A 22,485-nucleotide genomic window follows, 5' to 3' on the forward strand; every position below is an offset into this window, starting at 1 on the left:
CATCAAGCTTAGGAATGGAACTTTTTACCATAGAACCAATAGGAAGGCACTCAAGGTTCTCAAACAGGGGAGTGGCAAAGTACTCTTTAAGAGAACTGATTGTTTGGGGTGCTGAGTGAAGGATGAAACCATGATAGGACAGCCTGATACAATGAGTTCAATTAGGAGGCTGGTGCAATATCAAAGGGAAGGAGTGATGAGTTCTTGAACAGTGGGTGTGGCTTTGTGAATGTTGGAAGCTAAATGGATGACAATGTGAAATCTACACATTTCCTAACCTGGGGCAGGTAGGTGGTGCAGTGGACAGAAGACTGAGCCTGGAGTCAGGAAGAGCTGAGTTCAAATGTGACCTCAGACACTTACTTTCTGGGTGATCTGGACAAATCGTAACCTGAGTTTTCCTGAGGAAACCTCAGGAAAATGAAGTTTCTCCATCTGTGAATTGGGAAGGTGATAGCACCCATCTCCCAGGTTTGTTATAAGGATCAAATGAGATAACACTTGTAAAGCACTTAGCATAGTGCCTGGCACATAGTAGCTGCTACATAAATGTTACCTATTATTATTACTACAGCAGGGATCTTTGTGTGCTCCTTTTGTGGTGAATTGACACATTACAAAATTCTGATTTCCACTACTTTGAAAAACCCTTTACTATCCTGGTTATCATCTCCCTGATATGCAGAAGGGCAGGAAGTGAATCCTCTGTTTGCTATTTTATCATGTTTGCACTACTCTTCTCTTAATAAAGAATTCAAGGTTTGATTACACACTTACATGTCTTCCCCAAAGCTCCAAACTCTATGCTGCTTTTCCTCCCTGCCTCTCTGCATGGAATTTCCATGGATGGTAGTTTTTAAGGGATGAAATTTTTCATGCCAAAATTCAAATGAATACATAAGCAAAAATAAATGATTTAATTGATTAATACAATGCATAATTCCAGATATAATATGAGTAGAGAAGAGTGGGACTACTTTGTATAGTGAGTGATAAAACAAACATTCATCTAACCAGTACTAAATTCTCTTGGTGACAGAGCCAATAATCTCATTTGAAAGGGTCTGTCTTTATATACTTTCTTTTCTCTTATAATTAAAATCTGACATCTCTGTATCCCCATCTATAGGAAAGATATTGATTTGATATTGGTTTAGAGTAGTATTAGGTGCAATAATTGTTCCTGGGCTCATTTTGCTAATGCTTATCCTTTCAACAATCTGTCAGATAATGGTCATTTAAACAGAAAACACTCTAATTACAATGTGGCTTTCACCACTGGGGTTTATTCTCAATATATTCTGATAAAATGTTCTAAGGCTAAAGTCTGTCATTGAAAGAGAATTTTGTGGAATTGGAATCAAAGAATCCTTGATTTAGTCCTAAAGAGTCCCTGGAGGTCATTGAATCCATTGTGTTCAATTGCCAGATTAAGAAAGTTAGTGTAATAGAACTCGGTCTGCATAGTGCATATTCATGGAAATTTAGAGCAGGATCAAATGGTCTAGAAATACAACAAGTAATGATGGGAAGAGAGCTGAATAAAAAAATGTATAATCTACAAAGAGAATAATGAAAAAATTGAAAATAGGGTCACTACCATGTTTCCCATTTAAATAACTTGACAAATAATTAAAAAAGGAAAAGTTCTTAGAATTTACATTGTTTCTTATTTAACCAATGAAAAAAACTAAAGACCTATGAAGAATTTCTGCCTTATTTGAATTTGCCTCACTAGCTAGAAGAAATAAAGTCAGGATTCAGATCTCATATTCCCTGGTCCAATACTGTGCCTTCCACCACATAGTAAGTTTGTTTCCTAAAGTTCCAAGAGTGTGTATTCAAATTTAATCAAGAAACATTTATTATGTGATTACTACATGTAACATAACTTGTATAATAAAACAAAAATTAACTAGATGTTGTCTCAAGAGGCATATCTTCTGTCTATTCCTACATTAAATCAATTTACCCTTTCTTAATGATTTTCAAAATCATAGAAAATTAAAAGTAATAATGATCAACTGATTGCAGTGGCACATCTCTTTTAGCATTGTAATCCAATAATTTTCCAGTAACACCACAATGTTATGTGATATGATTCAGCATTTCATAATTCAACACTACTTTATGATGTAGTAACTTTGAGGCTATAATTATTAAGGTGGCTATTCTTCAGAATTTTAGGTAATTAAGGTAAACTGAAAACATTTATATTATTTACTATATATATATATATATATATGTATGTATATGTGTGTGTATGTGTGTGTGTGTGTGTATATATATATATGTAGTACTATGCTATTCACAAAGACGCAAAAGGTATACCTGCTGAGGATGCTGCCCTCAGTAACCTTATAATCTAAATGAAGTCATAACATGCAACTGTGCATAAATTAGAATTATATCACTGGATGTAATATAATTGGAAAGAGGAGGTCCAGTTCTGGGAGACTGGATAAGGGAGAAATCTATGACTGCATGATCTTGGGCAATTCATTTATCTTCTTCAAGTCTCAATTTCCTCATCTCTAAAATATGGATGGTAATAGAACATGCATTTTAGGTTTGTTTGGAGGAATACATGACACGACATATGTAAATATTATTATTTTAGTAATAGTAGTAATAATAATAATTTCATTTTACTGGTCAGATGGCACTTGAGTTAATGTTTAAAAGTTAGATTACACCCATTTGATGATACGTTTATCAATCATCCACCTAAACACAAATTCATAAGTCAGTCCTTTTTATTTGAAAAGGGAACAATGGGACTCATTTTAAATAAAATCAAAACATCATTCATGTCATTCCTCTCAAAATTAATGTGCCTTAGTTAACAATAATGAACTATCATTTGTGAATATAAGTGTAATTTATCAAGTCAAAATGGAAAGCTTTACACTTCTAAGCACCTTCAGAAGAGGAAAAATCTCATGAACAAAATCAATGCATTAGATAGAAAAGAAAAGATTTGTATTAGATCAAAACCTATTTTCCTCACAGAGCTGCTAAAAACCTAACCTCCCAAATCCATAGGAAATTGATAGAATAATCAAGACTCATTCTCTCATAATCAAGTGGTCAAGGAAAACAAGCTATAATCTTTGGGATAATAAATTCAAATTACAAATGATCTGGGAATTTCGTTCAAAAATCAGTAAAAATCAGAAAAATCTAAATACACACAGGTCAATTTTACCTCACATTGATCAAGGTAGTAAAGATAGAAAAAGTGATAATTCAATGATATAACAGTGAGAAGGAAGGCATAGTAATTTACTGCTGATAGAGCTATGAAGTAGTTCAGCTATTCTGGGAAATGATTTGGAATTATCCAAGAAAAGTTGTTCATTTGTTTATAATATTTTACCCAGAGATTCCCTTGCTGGACTTATAACCCAAAAAGATTGATGACCACAAGAAAAAATCCATTTACACAAAATATACATTACATCATTATTTGTGATAACAAGCTGTAATAATAAATGCCAAATGATTAGGAAATAACTGGACAAAGTATGATATATGAGTATAATGAATAGCATTGTGTTATATAAAGAATGACAAAAATGAAAAATTCAGGGAAACATTCAGAGAAGCATGGGACTTCTATGAAGTGAAAACCAAGTGGGGAAAAAAAAGTCTAAAATGGCATTATATAAAATGGCTGTGACAATGTATGTGGACAAGAATAAACAATGATCTTTGGTGATTAATCATTGTTCAGTCATGTCTGACTTTGTGCTTTCATTTGGGACTTTCTTGGCAGAGACAGTGGAGTGGTTTGACATTTCTTTCTCCGAAACTCTGAACCATGTTGGCATAAACAACAACAACAACAAGAACACAAAGTGAAAGCCTGCATTCTCCTGCAACACATAACACAAGCTACCATGGTTGGAGCTTACATTGTTGGTAGCAATCCGTAACTTGCAAATAGGAGAACACAACATATACTGACACAAAATATTATTTAACTGTTTTTCAATTAATGTAATATGTGTGTGTGAGGAGGCATTATCGGTCACTATCAACTAGCCTTTATTAAGCACTTATCTGCAAAATACTGCACCAAGAAAAATAAAAGAAAGGGGGAGGAAATATTCCCTTCCCTCAAGAAGTATATGTTCTAATGAGGGAGAACACACACAAAAACAGTTAATTCTGGAGAAAAGTCAGTAGGAGGTAGGGGTGAGGATATGCCTCTTGTAGAAGGTAAGTTTAAGCCAAATCTTGAAGGAAGGGAAAAATAGGAAGTGTACATGAGGAAGGAGAGAGTTCAAGACATGGGAAACAGCCAGGGAAAAGACAAAGAGCTGGGAAAGAGGATGTCCTGTGTGATTTATAATAAGTTGAGTATCCCATGATTGTAGAGTACATGTAAGAGAGGATAGTATAAGGAGACTTAAAATGGAAAAATAACGACAACCAAGGCTTTAAAATCCAGAGCATTTTTTTTTGTTTTTAGGCAATTGGGGTTAAGTGACTTGCCCAGGGTCACACAGCTAGTAAGTGTCAAGTGTTTGGTCTGAGACTGGATTTGAACTCAGGTCTTCCTGACTTCAGGGTGGGTGCTTTATCCACTGTGCCACCTAGCTGCCCCAAGAGAATTTTCTACTTGTAGGTAATAGTCAAAAGAGTTGGGGAAAGAATAAGGGAATACTATGTAAGGTAAGTACTTTAGGAAGATCATTTTGGCAGATGAGTGGAAAATGGACTAGAATGGGGTAAAATTTGAGGTAGGATGGCCAACCATTAGGCTACTCATGAGGGTATGTGCCAGTGGGGCAGCTAAAAAGTAGAATGTGTCTGAGAAATGCTGTGAAGATGGAAATGGAAGGACTTGATGCTCAATTGGATATTGAGATGAGGATGACTGAGTAGTTGAGGCTGGCACTGAGATTTCAAATCTGAGTAACAGAGAGGATGGTGGAAACCTCAAAATAACATAGGACTTAGGAAGAGAAGAAACTGGGGTGATTGTGAATTTATTTTGGAAATGATGAGTTTGAGATTTCTACAGGACATCCAGTTCAAGATTACCAATAGGAAGTTGATGTGAGACTGAGGATTAGGAAAGAGTTAAGGGCTGGATAAATAGAGCAGATAATCAAATTCATAGAGATGATTATTCAATCTATGGAAGTTGATGAGATCCAAATAACAATAATATAAAAGCATATTGTTTGTCCTTTGGAAAAATGGAATAATTATTCTATCAGGAACATGATGTCTTCACTTGCAAATTAATTAGATTTAAGTGAGGCAGGGCTGTGCAAAATCACCAGTCTAGCTCTCTTTTCCATGGTTATCTGGGTCCAGTGGCAAGATATAAATCAGGAGAGATGGCCTGGATGAAGTGGGAGACCTTGTCCTTTTTAAACTAAGGTTTTGTCCCAGGTATAGAAAGATAGAGGGAAGAAGGCCCAAGATAAAACCTTAAGGGACCCACAGTTACTGAATGTGATGTAAACTAAGAATACAAGGAGAATGTGGCCATCTAGGTGGGGCAGTGGATAGAGCACTGGGCCTGGAGTCAGGAAGATTCATCTTCTTGATTACAAATCTAGCCTCAGATGCTTAACTAGCTGTGTGACCCTGGGCAAGTCACTTGAGCCTGCTTGCCTCTGCTCTTCGTCTATAAAATGAACAGGAGGAAGAAATGGAAAAGCACTTTAACATCTTTGCCAAGAAAACCCTAAATAGGGTCACAAAGATACAGACATAGCTGAACAACAACAACAAAGATGATTAAGAAGACATCAGACAGATTGGAGGAGAACCAGGAGAAGGAATTCAGAAGATGATGATCAATAGTATCTGTGTTTGTTAGGCTATGCATTTTATTAAAAGAAAATTTAAAACCAAAAAACAAAGTTAATTTAGAATTTTGTGCTACCATATATTTGTATTCCATTTCAAATTATATATTGGCTATTTCTGTGTGGGAAGAAATTAACTCCTAATCAGAATATATTGATCAAGGAGGACATGTACATGCACACCCATGCACATACTCCTTGCTTAATATATTTTGCTTGGTATATTTAATATATATGCTTTATATATGTAATTTATCAATATGTTATTAAAATATTTATTTAATATATGTATTATATTACTTAATAAATTATCATATAAGTATATAACATTATATACAATATAAATATTATAATATCAATAATAATTATTATATACATATACATGTGATAAAGATATTGTCTTTCATCAACACTTATAATTAACCATGAAAAATGAATTATAACATCCACATAGAAAAACACTACTGATTTTAGTTATTACTTGTTTATAATTATAGATATAAAGATGATACATATAGAAAATTATAGGACTCTTTCATGGCCAAAGCTTCTCAGAGGTAAAACAGATTGAAAGGAATTGATTGTTCTTCAAACTAAAATTATGCAAATAAAATTTTACTTATTCTGATAAGAAAGAATAGTCATCTAAATAGATCAATATAGCTACCAAAGGAACTACTCCATGCATTTATATTCCAAAAGGGCACATGGAACATATTGAAAGTGTTGCATATAAGAAAGGAAAAGTACAAAAGACTTTTAAAAATACCATCAGAAAATTAAACATCCAGAATGAACTGAGTTTGTCAAATATACAAGGAGCCAGTATGCCTGGATCAAGTCTATTAATAGCAAGGTCTACACCTATTCCTTTGATATGTATTGTCTAATGTCATCAGATGAAAGAAAAAAAAAACAAAAGAAACTATTAACTCTTAATTTAATTTAATTATGTTTTCTCTAATAAGAAGAATATTCAGATTTGGAAAACTAAAATAACTATTGTCAGATGAAAACTGTAGCTAAAAAAAGGGAGAAAATGGGAATAATATGTCACAATGTTTTAAATGAGTTCAAGGTCCCAGGACTTGACACATTGTATTCTAGAGAACTGAAGGAATTTTTATTTGCATAGTTGTACCTACTGCCATTAAAATTTGTTGTGGAATACTCAAGAATCAAAAGGTTGTTGGAAAATAGGTGAAAGAGAAGGTTGCAGCAATTTGCTTTAAAATATTTCACTTCCTCCATTTTCTCCCTTGCCATCAGTAAGGATACATTATATACTAATTCTATGATCACTTTGATTATTGAATTTTAAAAATAAATTTTTAAATTCAAAGTTAAGCCAACTTTTTGTGGAAAATAAAAGTATCATAATGTTATGTTTTGCAACATCATTTTTGTAGGTCAATTTAATTAATAAATCTCCAAAATAATTCTAAAATTAAAATAGTTCAATAACATTTTAGATAATGTTCTGACTTTTCAACATTTAAAAGGAAATTTAGGTGTCTTTAATTTATTATATATTTTTATATCTTATTTTAAAGAGAAACAATAACACCAGATGAAAGATAAATATATAACAGCTTTGAAGAAGAATCTACTAGATTACAGAAAAAAATATGATATCCAGAAAATCTGATCCACTATATTTAAACACTGAAATTTACAAGTATTATTATAGAAAGAAATTATCAATATATTCACTCTACATATGTAAATATGCACATATATACATGCAAATATATATATATATGCATATTTGCATGTCTATATTCAAAATAATATGCATATACAAATGTATATATGTGTATACATCCATATATCTTTCCCAGAAAATATGTTTGTGTGTGTATATATACACACACACAAACAAAAAAAAAAGTTTCATGTAAACATCATGAAACAGTAAACTCAGGTGTCTTGACAGTAAATGTTTCAAATCTAATGAATGTCAAGATATGTATTTCCATATGTAACTAGCTCCTTGGAATAAACAAAAACCTGTCCGACTTCATCTTTGTTATAGTAAAAAGACTATCTGTGTCATTTAATCTTATTTACAGAACTATTATTTAAACATTCTTGTAGAGGGCCGGCTCTGGGGAGTTGGAGGGCTTAGGCCAGCCCGGGTCTTACCTGTAGTTTGTACTAAGCGCAACAGCTGTGAAACTCAGGATGTCGGCTCACCGCCCCCCTGTTCCATCTCTTGAGAACAGGATGCAGGAAGGGAGGAAAGCAGACGGGGTACAGGACAGGACGTAGGAAAGAAAGTAACAGACAAGGTACAAGGAAGTAAGGAAATCACTTAATTAAGTTTGTGCTTTTCATGAATAACAATGTTACTGTTGCTTGTTCCAGTACTCTATAAGCCTGAGCCCTCACATCAGTAAATGGAGTTTGTTCTTCACATCTTCCACCCGGCCCGTGATTCTTTCTCTCTTCACACTCTGCCGGCAACAGACCACACAGATGCAGGTGCTCGTGGCATTTGGTGCCTGAACAGGGACCTGAAATGAAGGCTTCCCCCAGCAGAGTGGCCCTAGGCAAAGTGGGCTGTTTCGCAAACAGCCCTAGGAAAGGAGCCCCGGCAAGAGAAGACGGCTATCAAGGTATGGTGATAATTTTCTTATATAGCTTTTTATTTTCACCAGGTTAAGCGGGGATTAAAAAGAAAGGAGACAGCTGCTTTTCAGAATCTCTTGAAGTGAAAGTAAACTTCAGAATGAGACTGTTGCTTTTCAGGGTCTCTTAAAGTGAAAGTAAACCGCATAGGGACAAACGAGACTGCCGCTTGTCGGTGTCTTCAATTTAAAGGGAAAGTAAATCACACTGGCTAAGTAGTGTCCTATAAAAGAGTTAGGTAATATGGGGCAGAGCTCGTGGGCAGAACAGAGAGATAGACAATATTTTTGAAAGTGTTCAAATACAGGGGACACAACTAGAATTTCAGCATGCAAATAAGAACATTGTCTTTCTTTAAATTGTCAACTGCATGTTTTTCATTTCTATTGAGAACAAACCAAGTGCCATTCTGCTATTGAAATCTCTACATAAGGTACCTGTACTGTCCAACCATTGCATTGCAAGTCATAGCTGAAATCAGTCCAGTGTATCACCAAGATTCAATCTGCTGACTATTTTGCTCGCCTATTCCAAGACTATACTAATACCAACTTGGATTATACTAGGAAATGGCAGTGCTCAGTCTTTTTGCTGCAATTTTCACATATTTGCTATTTTATTGATTACTGTTTAAATAATAGTACTGTGTGAGAAATTAATGATTATATCTTGGAATTATTTTGTATAGAAAATATACTCAGAAAAGTGGTTACCATGCTGCTGTCCTGTTCTTGTTAAAAAGTCCCATGTGTACAAGTAGAGTTTCCTCACGTACAAGAGTCCTTTTTTTCAGGTGAATATTAATTATTCTTCACATAACATTAAAACACAGCATAATTCTGGTAATTTTTAGTTGTTTAAATAGAATCTACCAGTAGTTCCGGAAAACCTTTTTTGGTTTCCTGGGTACAATTTTGTGTAGCATATATAAAAAACTAAAGTGAGATTCATAAATATTCAGGACATTAGCAGCTTATCACATTTACAAAGTCAGTGTGTAAGTGAAGTTATTACTCCATCCATAATACCTTATGGACAAGCAGGAGCTGTGATGTGAAGCTACATTGTATTTCCCATTTTATATATGTCTCCCTATTTGATTTTATTCAAGTTCTAGTACATTCTGAAAAAGTTGGCCTTAGGTTTGTGTCATTGTGGCATGCAAAGAATTATAATGACTTTACATTAAATATTACAATTTGTAGTCATTATGACATTAGAAATTTTTGTGGTTTTCAAGAATCTCAAAGAAAATTGTATATTAACATTTTTTGTCAGCTGTCACATTTCCAAATAGTATTTAAACAAACAAAAACAAAAAGAAAAACAAAAGTAAATGTGATATGGCAGATGAGCAGACTAACCAAAATCAGTGGTTAAGGGGATTTCATTTTTGACCCTTTTTAATAATCATAGAAAATGGGACATTTGCCCCCCCCCACACACACACACGCATATATAATTTTATTGAAGTTAGAGCTAAAATAGCATACTTAATCTTATAGCTTTTGTAGATACATGTGCTTTGCAACCTTCCATTCATTTCACAACAGTTTGTAAGTCAAGAGTTCTATCCTAGGTATTTCTACAAAAATAAAGCTTGTATCATTTCATCTACAACCACAATTTAGGTAATTTAAAAATTACATTGACATTCAAAAAAGAGGAAAATTAGTTAATAAGCTAAGTTATATCAATAATTAGAAAACAAATCAACTTGTTTTCTTAATCAGGAAGGGAAGAAACTTCAAGGGTAGGAGTAAATAAACTCACTGCTTTAGAAATTTGACATGAGCAGTTTGTGTGTTAAACACAGTCTAATGCACTGTATGTATACTAAAATTTCCAGTAAAATGTAGCTTGTAAATTTTCTGAATCAGCTCCTTAGTACTGTTTATAATATACCTAAAATCTTAATATATTTTACAGTATATAAAAGGCTATAACTTCAGAAGTCCTTTTTAACATATCTTTGATAGAACATTTTGATTGAAAAAAATATTCATTCTGACTTTGTTAGAATATTAATAGCAATATTTAGAGGCTTTCATTTGTACTGGTGGTTCTTTGGGAGGGTTTGCAAGTAAATTAAAGAAGTGAAGTGGGAAAGAGGACATTTATTTGTCTTTGAATATTTAGAAATAGATTTTTACCCTTGACCAACAAAACCCTCTTGAATTCAGTAGATAAGTTAAGAAATTCTTTTGCTTTGCTGCAGAGTTCTACTGCCTATCTCCCCTCTTGTATTAGAAAATCCAGCAAAAATTTGTCATAGCCTGGTCAGTAGTTAAAATAACATTTCAGAGTTGAAAGTAATTTTTATTAATTAAACCATTAGGGAATCTTTTTTTAACTAAAGATAGGAAACTTAGTTATTTCTGTGTTTTCTGCCAAGAAGCATAGCCTTAAACACATTTATGCTGTTCTAAACATTACTTAATCATATTTAGTTGGCTATTTTTCTACTGAACAATTACACAATGTTAGGGACAGTTTTGTTCTAAAATTCCTTTATTTCATATCAATATGTGAATCATGTTTTTTAAGTGTAATTACAATGTATGTGTCGGAGTATGTGCAAAAAAAAGTGGGGGAAAGATGAATATCATAGGAAGACAAGCAGATACGTTAGATTAGTTACATATTTTAAGAAGGGCATAAGCAATATCATTTCTTCTTTTGCTTTAGTATTCTTGGCAATCCAAGACACCTCAAAACTGACAATGGTCCCGCCTATACTAGCAGGAATTTTGAACAATTTTGTCTCACCTATAATATCACTCACTCTACTGGCATCCCGTAAAATCTTACTGGACAAGCCACTGTTGAAAGGTGCAACAAGGATATTAAAATCATCCTTGATAAACAGAAAAAGAGGGAATAGAAAATAGGGTAAGAAGCAGATTGGATCAGGTACCATAATACCATAAATTTTAAAAGGAGATTGGATCAGGTAATATATACCATAAATTTTTTGACACTAGATGATCAGGGATGTACTCCTGCACAAAAACATTTTGCAGGACAAAAGAACAAGTTGTTAGATGAGCAACCAGATGTCACGGTAATGTGGAAGGATCCAAAGACAGGTAATTGAGATGGTCCAGTAAAATTACTAACCTGGGGTCGAGGTTATGCTTGTGTTTTTCCAGAACATGCAGGAGAACCAGTCTGCATAAGTGGACTCCCAAGTATTTTATATTCATTACAGTTATTCTACATAGAATTTTTCTATCTTTTTTCCTGCTGGACTTTTTGGGTAATGTACAGAAATGCCAATATTTTATTCGGATTTATTTTGTATCCTGAAAGACTGTTGAAATTGTTAATTGTTTAGACTAGTTTTTAATTTTTAAACATTCTTTAGGATTCTCTAACCACACCATTATATCATCAGCACAGACCAACAATTATGTTTTCTCGTTGCTTATTGTAATACCTTCCATGTCTCTTTCTTCTCTTATTCCTATAACCAACATTTCTATTACAATATTGTATAATAATGGTGATAATGGGCATCCTTGCTTCATGTCTGATCTTATTGGGAAGGTTTCTAGCTAATCTTCATTACAGATAATGCCTACTGATGGTTTTAGATAGATTATATCTTTTCCTCATTTTGAGGAAAATTCCATTTATTCCTACTATCTTGTGTTTTTAATAGTGTTATATATTTTTACATTATGTATCAATTAAAATATTAATATGATTTTTATTCTTTTGTTATTGGTATGATCTATTCTGTTGCTACCTTTCCTAATATTAAACCAGCCCTGCATTCCTGATATTAATTTTGGTATAAACCTGGTCATAGCATGTGGTCTTTGTGATGTATTGCTATTATCTCCTTGGTAGTGTTCTGTTTAATTTGTTGCAACAATGTTCTTTAGGGAAATTGGTCTGTAGTTTTCTTTGTCTGTTTTTATTCTTTCTGGTTAAGTATCAGAACTATATTTGTATAATAAAAGGACAGTGTCAGACTCCTCTGCCAATTTTTTCCAAAGAGTTTATACAGTATTAGGATTAATTGTTCCTTATATGTTTGGTAGAATTCAATTGTGAATCCATCTAGTCCTGGGGATTTTTACTTAGGGAGTTCATTGATGGCTTGTTCAATTTATTTTTATAAGAAGATGTTATTTAAGCACTCTATTTCCTCTTCTATTAAACTGAGCAATTTATATGTTTGTAAATATTCATCCATTTCACTTAGATTTTTAGATTTGTTAATAGATAATTTGGCAAAATGACCTTAATAATTGTTTCAATTTCATGTTCATTGATGGTACATTCACCCTTTTCTTTTTTATATTGGTGATTTGGTTTTCTTCTTTCTTTTTCTAAATCAAATTAACCAAAGGTTTAACTATTTCACTGGTTTTCTATAAAACCAGATTCTAGTTATATTTATGGGTTCAATGGTTTTCTTCCTTTCAATATTATTCATTGTTCCCTTAACTTTCAGGATTTCCAATTTGGTGTTTAATTGGAGATTTTTTTTTATTTCTGGGGTTTTTTACTTTTTTTTTAATTGTGTGCCCAAATCTTTGATATATTCTTTCTATTTTATTGATACAAGCATTCAGAGATATAAATGTTTCCCCAAGTACTGCTTTGGGCTGCATCCCATAAATTTTGGTATGTTGTTGCATTGTCATTCTCTTTAGTAAAATCATTACTTCTATGATTTGTTCTTCAACCTATTCAGGTTCTTTATGATTAGATAATTATTTTTTATCTACGTCACCATGGCCCATTATTGAGTGTATTTTCATTGTGTTATGGTCTGAAAAGGATGCATTTAAATTCACTGCTTTTTCTGCATTTTGGTCATGAGGTTTTTATGGCCTAAATCATGGTCAATTTTTCTTTAAGCACCATTGACCACTATGAAATAGGTATATTCCTTTCTATCTCTATTCAATTTTCTCCAGAGGTCTATGATATTTAACTTTTCTAAAATTTTATCAGTCTCTTTAACTTCTTTATTGTTTATTTAATTGCTGGACTTATAAGTAATAGAGAGAGGAATGTTAAGGTCCTCCACTAGTATAGTTTTACTGCTTATTTCTTCCTATAGCCCACTGAACATTTAAGAATTTGGATGCTATGCCATTTAGTGCATATTTGTTTAGTGTTTTTATTACTTCATTGTGCATGATAACTTTTAACAAAAAGTGTAGTTTTCTTGTTTATGTCTTTTAATTAAATCTATTCTTTTTTTGCTTTTACTTTGTCTGAGACTATTACTACCCCTGATTTTTTTTTTTACTTCAGCTTAAGCAATATTAATTCTGCTCCAACCACTTATTTTTATTCTGTGTGTAACTTATCATTTCAAATATATTTCTTATAAACAAGAGATCATTGGATTCTGGTTTCTAATCCATTCTACTATCTAATCTCATTTTATGGGTCAGTTCATTTCATTCACATTTACGGTTATGACTGTTAGCTTTGTATTTCCCTCCAACCTATCTTCCCATTTATCCTTCTCTCTTTCTCTTTCCTTTTATTTTTTGTCCCTCCTCAGATACCTTTTTTGCTTCTGAGTATTTCCTTAATCCCCCCACCCCCACTTCTATCACCCTCCTCTTCTCTTATTTCTTCCCCTCCTAATTCCCTGTTGGGTGAGACTGATTTCTTTACTCAACTGAGTGTATTGGTTATTCCCTCTTTGAGACAATTCTTATGACAGTAAGGTTCAAGCTTAGCCAGTCACCCTCTATTTCCCTCTCCACTGTAAATATGAAATAATTTTCCTAATTTTTCCCTTCCCCCTTCTCCCAACATATTTCTCTTTCACACCCCTGAATAATAATAATAATACTAAAGATATCCCATGTATTCTCCTTCTAACTGTCCTAATCATGTAAAAGTTCTTAGGAGTTACAAGTATCATCTTCTCATATAGGAATGTAAATAGTTAAAACTCATTCAGGTAACAGGAAGGGTGGAGTCAAGATGGTGGAGGGAAAGCAGTGAATTGCTTGAGATCTCCCCCAAACCCCTCCAAATGTAAAAAATGTCTCTAAATAAATTCTATAACAGCAGAACCCAAAAAAAGACAGAGTGAAACAGATTTCCAGCCCAAGAAAGACTGGATTGTTGATTGAAAAGGTATATCATGCCAGGCAGGGAGAAGAGAACAGTTAAGTGTGGGTGATCTGGCAAAACAGGCCTCAGCGAACCTAGAGAAGGCCTCAGACGACTGTCTTAGAGGCAGCTTTGGCAGATTACAGATGTCTCAACCCATGAATGCCAAAGATAACTTATCAGGTCAGTAGGAAAGGTCTGTGACTGGTGAGAGAGAGAAGGTGGGTCCCAGCCCCAGTCACTCAGCATGGCCCCAGGGCAGCAGCTGCCTCCAAGAGCTCCCAGCCCACAGAATGAGGCAGAATCAGGTGGATGATCAGAAGGTGATTGCAGGAATCTCTTTGCCAGTGCTAAGACAAGAATCTCTTGCTTTGTCCATGCTTGGATATGGGTCACAGTTCTGGGTAGCAGTCCTGGGGCAAAGGGAATACTGACACAGTGGAGCTAGTAATGGTGGTAGAGAGTAAATCCTCCTCACAGTTCCAATCCAGAAAAGAATGTGGTCACTGACAGACTAGAGTACTGGCCAGGAAAGGAGTAAACACCTCGCTTCTTATCATACCACCTTGGAAGAACTGAAAATTTACAGGTCCCTAGAAGTATCTCTAGAAAACAGCTGCACAAAATCTCCAAAGCTTGGGAGAGTACATTCTCCATACTAGAAGCAGACCCCTACCTTAACAAAGAGTTTAAAACTCAAAAAATTGGATGGGATCATGACTAAGCCTTGGAAAAATGGCAGACCATAAAATCTTTCTTTGGTTAACAAAGATTAAAACATATAACCTGAAGAAGACAACAAAGTCAAAGCTCCTACATCCAAAGCCTCCCCCCAAAAAATATGAATCAGTCCCAGGCCATGGAAGAGCTCAAAAAGGATTTTGAAGAGCAAGTAAAAGAAGTAGAGGAAAAACTGGGAAGAGAAATAAGAGTGATGCAAGAAAATCATGAAAAACAAGTCAACAGCTTGCTAAAGGAGACCCCAAAAAATACTAAAGAAAAGAACACCTTAAAAAATAGCCTAACCCAAATGGCAAAAGAGATCCAAAAAGCCAATGAGGAGAAGAATGCCCCAAAAAGCAAAATTGGCTAAATAGAAAAGGAAGCCCAAAAGCTTACTGAAGAAAATATTTCCTTAAAAATTAAAATAGAGCAATTGGAATCTAATGACTTTATGAGAAATCAAGACACTGTAAAACAAAACCAAAAGAATGAAAAAAATACAAAACAAGGTGAAATATCGCATTGAATAAACAACTGACCTGGAAAATAGATCCAGGAGAGAGAATTTAAAAATTATTGGACTATCTGAAAGCCATGATCAAAAAAAGAGCCTAGACATCATCTTTCAAGAAATTATCAAGGAAAACTGCCCTGATATTTTAGAACCAGATGGCAAAATAGAAATGGAAACAATCCACACATCACCTCCTGAAAGAGATCACCAAAAAAAATCTTCTAGGAATATTGTAGCCAAATTCCAGAGTTCCCAGTTTAAGGAGAAATATTGCAAGCAGCCAGAAAGAAACAATTCAAGTATTGTGGAAACACAATCAGGATAACACAAGATTTAGCATTCTACATTAAGGACCAGGGCAGAATATAATATTGAGAGGCAAAGGAGATAGGATTACAACCAAGAATCACCTACCCAGCAAAACTGAGTATAATCCTTCAGGGCCAAAAAAATTGACACTTAGTGAAATAAAGGACTTTCAAGTATTCTTGACGAAAAGACCAGAGCTGAATAGAAAATTTGACTTTCAAATACAAGACTCAAGTGAAACATGAAAACGTAAACAGGAAGGAGAAATCATAAGAGACTTATTAAGATTAAACTGTTTACATTCCTGCATGGAAAGATAATAATTGTAACTCATGAGACTTTTGTCAGTATCAGGGTAGTTGGAGGGAAAAAAAATATGTATGTATGTATGTATATATATATATATATATGTATATATATATATATATAGATGTATATAGATAGATAGATAGAGGGCACATGGTGAGTTGAAGATGAAGAAGTGATGGCTGCAGAATAAAATTAAGGGATGAGAGAGAATTATACTGGGAGAGGGAGAAAGGGAGAGGTAGAATGGTATAAATTATCTCACATAAAACAGATAAGAAAAGGCTTTTACAATGGAGGGGAAATGGGGGAAGGTGAAAGGGAATAAATGAATCTCATTCTCATGGGATTTGGCTTATAGAGGGAGTAACATACACACTCAATAGGGTATGGAAATCTATCTTAAGCTACAGGAAAATAGAGGAGGAATGGGAAAAGAGAGCAGGGGGATGACAGAGGGGAGGGCAGATTGGGGGAGGTGGTAATCAAAAGCAAACTTCTGAGGAGGGGCAGGGTCAAAAGAAAGAATAGAATAAATGGGGGTGATAGGATTAAGGGAAATATAGTTAGTTTTTCACAACATGACTATTACAGAAGTGTTTTGCATAACTACACACGTATAACCTGTATTGAGTTGCTGACCTTTCCAATGAGGGTGGGTAGGGAGGGAAGAAGGGAGAAAATTTAGAACCCAAAGTCTTAAAAAATGTAATAAAAAAATTTGTTTTCATATGCAACTGGGAAATAAATACTTGAAATGGGGTATAGATATCTCTCCTGTCCTATCCCACGAGAAAATAGAAGAGGAAGGGCACAAGACGGGGGCGGGGGGGTGAGATAGAAAGGAGAGCAGATTAGTGGCTATGGTACTCAGAATGCATGCCATGTTGGGGTGGGGGGAGGGGTGAGATGGGGAGAAAATTTGGAACTCAAAATCTTGTGGAAGTGAATGTTGAAAACTAAAAATAAATAAATTAAAAAAAAACACTCATTCAGGTATAGCTTTCCAAAGAAAACAATATGGATAGCAATTGTGATTGAAAAGGAATTGCTAATTTTACTAGTAATATAAATAATCAGAGGACATTTTGAGAAAATATATTCAAAACCAATCCAGTTTGGATAGGCATCAGAAAAGAGATTCTTTAAGAAATTCAAGAAGGCCAAGTTTTATGTCTTTCCTAAGATACTTATGAGCTAGGTGAACCTGAGCAATTCACTTAATTATTCCATGCCTCAGTTCCCTCTGCTGAAATTATATTCATGACCTCTGGTATTGATTACAACTCTTAATGTATAATTCTATTTAAATAATAATATTACTTTTATCAGAATTATTGTTACATATTTTATGAATAGGAAAATTAAAAAGATTTTATGAATAAATACCCTGTTATATTTTGTTATAGTTTTAAAATGTTATTATAAATATTAAATTCTTACTTTTCTTGGCATGAAATAGTACATCAAATTATTTGTGTACTTTACATTATGAAAATTGTTGAGAATATTATAGTTTTACCATTTGAAATGGGGTCACTGAATTAGTGAGTTAATGGCAAAAATTTAATCACCTGAGAGTCAATGCAGTACAGTAGAAAGGGTTAAATTTGTAGTCAAGGGCATTGGTTTGAATCCCAGCTCTGCAGTTTTCTTATTCTTTTAACCTTTAGAAAGTGACTTGTGTTCTCTGAGCCTCAGTTCCTCATCTGTGCAATGAGGGACTGTGTGGTCTACCCTCCAAGCTCATTTCAACTTCTAAATATATGTTTCTACATGGAAAGGAACAGTTAGCTCTGACCCTTGAGGTCAGACATCAGCAATGGCTGGAAAATTTACAAAGGCATGTTTAGTTTCATTTTTAGGGTGAATGTCATGGTTTTTCCCAACAAAAATGAGTTACTTAAGAGAGTTGGATTCCCTCATTGAGAATCTTAAAGTGATGGCTGGATGATCCCAGTGAGGTAATTCTATCAAGAATTTCAAAACAAATATGATTGTAATAGAACCCTATGCCACTCCTACAAACATTGATATTCTGTGACATGTCTCGTATCTGCTCATATCCATGGATATTTTTCTAATGTGGGAAATGAAGCCCAGGGGAGTTACACAATGTGGCCAATTCTGTCAGTTCAATACATGAAATATATCAATCACCCATTTTCATTGCTATCATACTAATGTATGCCTTTGTTACTAACATGCTCCCACCCCCAACCTGGAATATTACAATAAATTCTTAACATTTCCCCAAATATCACTCTCTCTCAGATCAAACTTATTCCATATACAGCTGCTATGCTTCCTTGACCATGTATCTAACATGACTTGTCTTTTCAAAATCTTTGTGTCTTCTTTCTCTGCCCAAATTAATTGGGCACTACCTTATCCTTAAAGTTTTATCATAGATTAATACCTTTCTGAGCCATCAGTCATATGTATGTATATATGTGGTGTGTGTGTGTGTATACATGTATACATACCAGGATCCCTCACTACAAATCCAGGGTTCTCTACACTTTGTTATTCTGCCTCCCTAGCTATTATAGGAAAACTTAGCAATTCTTCACACATACAATGTGACTGCTGACTGACCTATTGTTTATACACACTTTTTCTTTGTTCATTTTGCTCCTTATTCCTGCTGTCCCCCACTCTCATTCACGACCTATTGAATTCCTGTACTTTCATTAACAAGTAATTGAAATAACAAAGGGAAAGTGACATTTGTTTGCTTTCAGTAATTAATCTTGGAAGTCCCTTTCAAATCTCTGACTTTCTATGAAATATAGACTTATCCATGAATTAGCCTTCTCTAATCAACCCCCCCCCCCCAGGGCAATGATCATCTCTACAACCTCGAACACTCTTTTAGACCTATCATAATACTTTATGCATAATTTCTTAATGCATTGTGTTCATATTAGGGACCATATCTTCTTCAACTTTTATAGCTCCCCCTATACCTAGCATAGTATGTTGCACACAATTATTATTGTTATTAAATCACTGTTGACTTAAAATCACATGAGTGATTCACGTTGGCTACACAGTAGAGTGGAAAAATGAGAAACAGAACTGCAGAGAAATTGGGGCCAGAAGTTGTGACATTATGTATTGTATTATGTAAGTAATGGAGATCACATATTTAGCTTCTCAGGCACTAGAGAGAACTTCTAGTCAACCATTTCATTTAACATTTAAGTAATATTTGGTCAACAAAGATTAAGTGAGTTTTACAAGGTCACACAGATAGCAAGTGGCAGAGAAAGTGTGTGAACTAATATCTTCTGACTCTAGGGTCAAAGCTCTTCCCATTGTACAATTCCAGGTACCATAATGAAAGCTAAAATGTAGACTAGTTCTACCTAGATTAGGCAAGGGGGAAAAGATAGGAATTGGAATTGTATGATTGTATTAGCATAGGGAACTTGTAAATGAGGAAAGTCTCTCTATACAAGTAGGTTGGGATAAAGAGAATTGACTAGATCCCGGAGAGGATAAATGACTCATTCAGGGTCTTCCAACCAGTTTGTATGAGAGACAAGACTTGGACTCATGTCTTCCTAGTTCTAGGTTCTTTATCCCTTAAACTTGTTAAAATTCACTGAAATTGAGTATCTGTTATACAAGTATATAGGATTTTCAAAATTATTAAAAATAAAATGTACTGGAAAAATGAGGAAAATAAAGTAAAATGTCCTGCATACATGAGACATTTGTGTATAATCTTCCTGAAGGAACTTCTTTAAAAAAGACTTCAGAAAATGATAAAGCCTAACTGTAAAGTTCTAACTATATCTTATTAATGCTTTTCTGATCAAGTCTAGTCCTGAGTGGAGAGGTCCCAAAGCATATTATTCAGCACAACATCACCACCATGTGGTGACTCTTTTGCAATTGCATGGCACAGTGGGAACACACAAAATCACAAGACTTTTGGTAAAACTAAAACTATTTTATTCCCTTTTATCCAGAGGCTATTTCTTAATGACTAGAAATTTAATAGAAAACACCAGGTCACAAATTTGTAGAAATGTTCCTTGAGTTACAGCAGATATGGAGGTTTGGATTCATTTAGATAAGCTATTTTAAGCTAGTTATAATACTTGAGTTTAGCAGTTTAATTTGAAGAGGTAACTCTTCTTAACTGAGATTTACCTCAATTTGATAAGATTTACTAAATTAGTTCTTCATCAACTTTATATTCAATACTTCATAGTGCATAAAAATCACTTAACAGGCTTTTAAAAATCTGGTTAATGTTTTTTTTTAAAGTCTGGAAAACATTTACATTAAATTATATTACCATAGCTTTAAATTGAGAATGGACCTGAGAGGTCATTGAGTAAAACATGATCATTTCACAGAGATAGAAAGAGAAGCCAGAGGGGTTAAGAGAATTTTAAAGGGTAATAATGCTAATAAGTGGCAGAAAAAAAAAACATTTGAACTCAAATCCTCTGATGCCAAATCCACCCCTGTGCCCACTATAGCAGGTAAATAATGATGGTGTATAGATGCCTTAGAAGTCTGAGAAAACAAACAAAATCAGAAGCAACCAGAAGCATTAACAAAAAGAAAAATTGACTAGTTCTCCACTGAGTTCCTTTGCTTTTACACATTTCCCCCCTTTGTTATATAGTTGTACTAGCTCTACATTCTTCAGTTTTCACTAAGCTTAAGTCACAGTCCTTAGTAGTATTTGCTTAGCTTGCTGAGGTTAAAAATATTGTTTGTAAGTAGTCATGTTTTCTTTCAATTTAACTTTCTGATACAACAAAGGAGGTCTTTTATAGCAGAAGGCAGGAAGGCTATGTCTTTTCTTTCTATTTAAAGAACATGAACAGGCATGACATCCTTTTATACAGTGGGAAACATAGGCTATTTATTAAATTATTACTGTTTGGACTGTGGCAATCACACAAAAAAGATTCAAATATAGCCAAGGACATATTTGTAGTACCAAATGGTTAAGACAGGCCACAGAAGCAAATACAGCCTTCTTCTTCAATTAACTCATAAGATTTTCAAACTGAGTTAGTCAGACTAGAAAACCATGGTAATCAAGTGTTCCCAGTAATTACTGAGCTTCTACATACCTAGGAAGAGGGAGGAAAATCCTACAGAGGAACTCATATGCAGTATGATAACAATTACTTTCCAGAACACTTATAGAAAATCCCTACAGTTTCTCTCTTTCTTTCCTCCATTGGAACCAAAGGTCCAAACGCACCAATCAGCTTTGTGAAATCCAAAGCTACACAAAGGCTTTCAGCAATGATTCCAATTTCACCAGGAAGAGAAATGAACCTAAGGAATTGTGTTCAAGATTACTTGCTTGCAGGCTCCTTCATTATGCTGTTCAAATTGTCAATTCTGATTTTTAATTTGTGAGTTGTCATCCTCTAATCTATGTATGCCATTAGAATATGGAGGCTTGTTTGACTGGAGAATAGAATAAAACTCCTGAGTCATCCATTACTACCAAGGAGTAGAGAAGAGGATATGATTGTTACCTGGACTTTTTATTACAGCTCAAACTAGCTTTAACCAGAGACAGTGACAAATTTAGTGTTGGGAGTTCCCTTCCAACAGAAAGGCAGAGGAAAGAGCACAGCAGACTACCGGGAATAAAAGTGATAAAGTGAAGTGAAATAAGGCCAGTTGCAAGACAAGGGCATAGCTGAGTGGGTTATCCTCACTGGTAATTGAAAGCTTGTCTGTGTCTTTAAAAAGGCATGCTCCTAGGTACTCTTAACCCCCTCCCCCAAAATGTTTTCAATGAAGGAGATCTACTGAACAGTGGTAAAATCCTCAATTCTCTTGAGTTATTCCCCAATAAAACCAGCTCTATAAAATAAAATAGTTTATTCGTTTCAGCTCTGTAGATTAATAGTCTTGGAAAATACTTTTCCATTTTCATCTCAAACTCATTCCTTCCTAGTCTCTAGTCATCCATGTACTCATATGAAGCCCAGACCCCTTGCAGTGTACCAGGCTCTTATGAACTTTTGCAATGTTTGATTACTCTTCTTTTTTCCCCGGATAAAATCTGAGCATGTCATCTCT

This window comes from Phascolarctos cinereus, unplaced genomic scaffold, assembly GCF_003287225.1.
Source record: "Phascolarctos cinereus isolate Bilbo 61053 unplaced genomic scaffold, phaCin_HiC Scaffold_3;HRSCAF=262, whole genome shotgun sequence".
NCBI lineage: Eukaryota > Metazoa > Chordata > Mammalia > Diprotodontia > Phascolarctidae > Phascolarctos > Phascolarctos cinereus.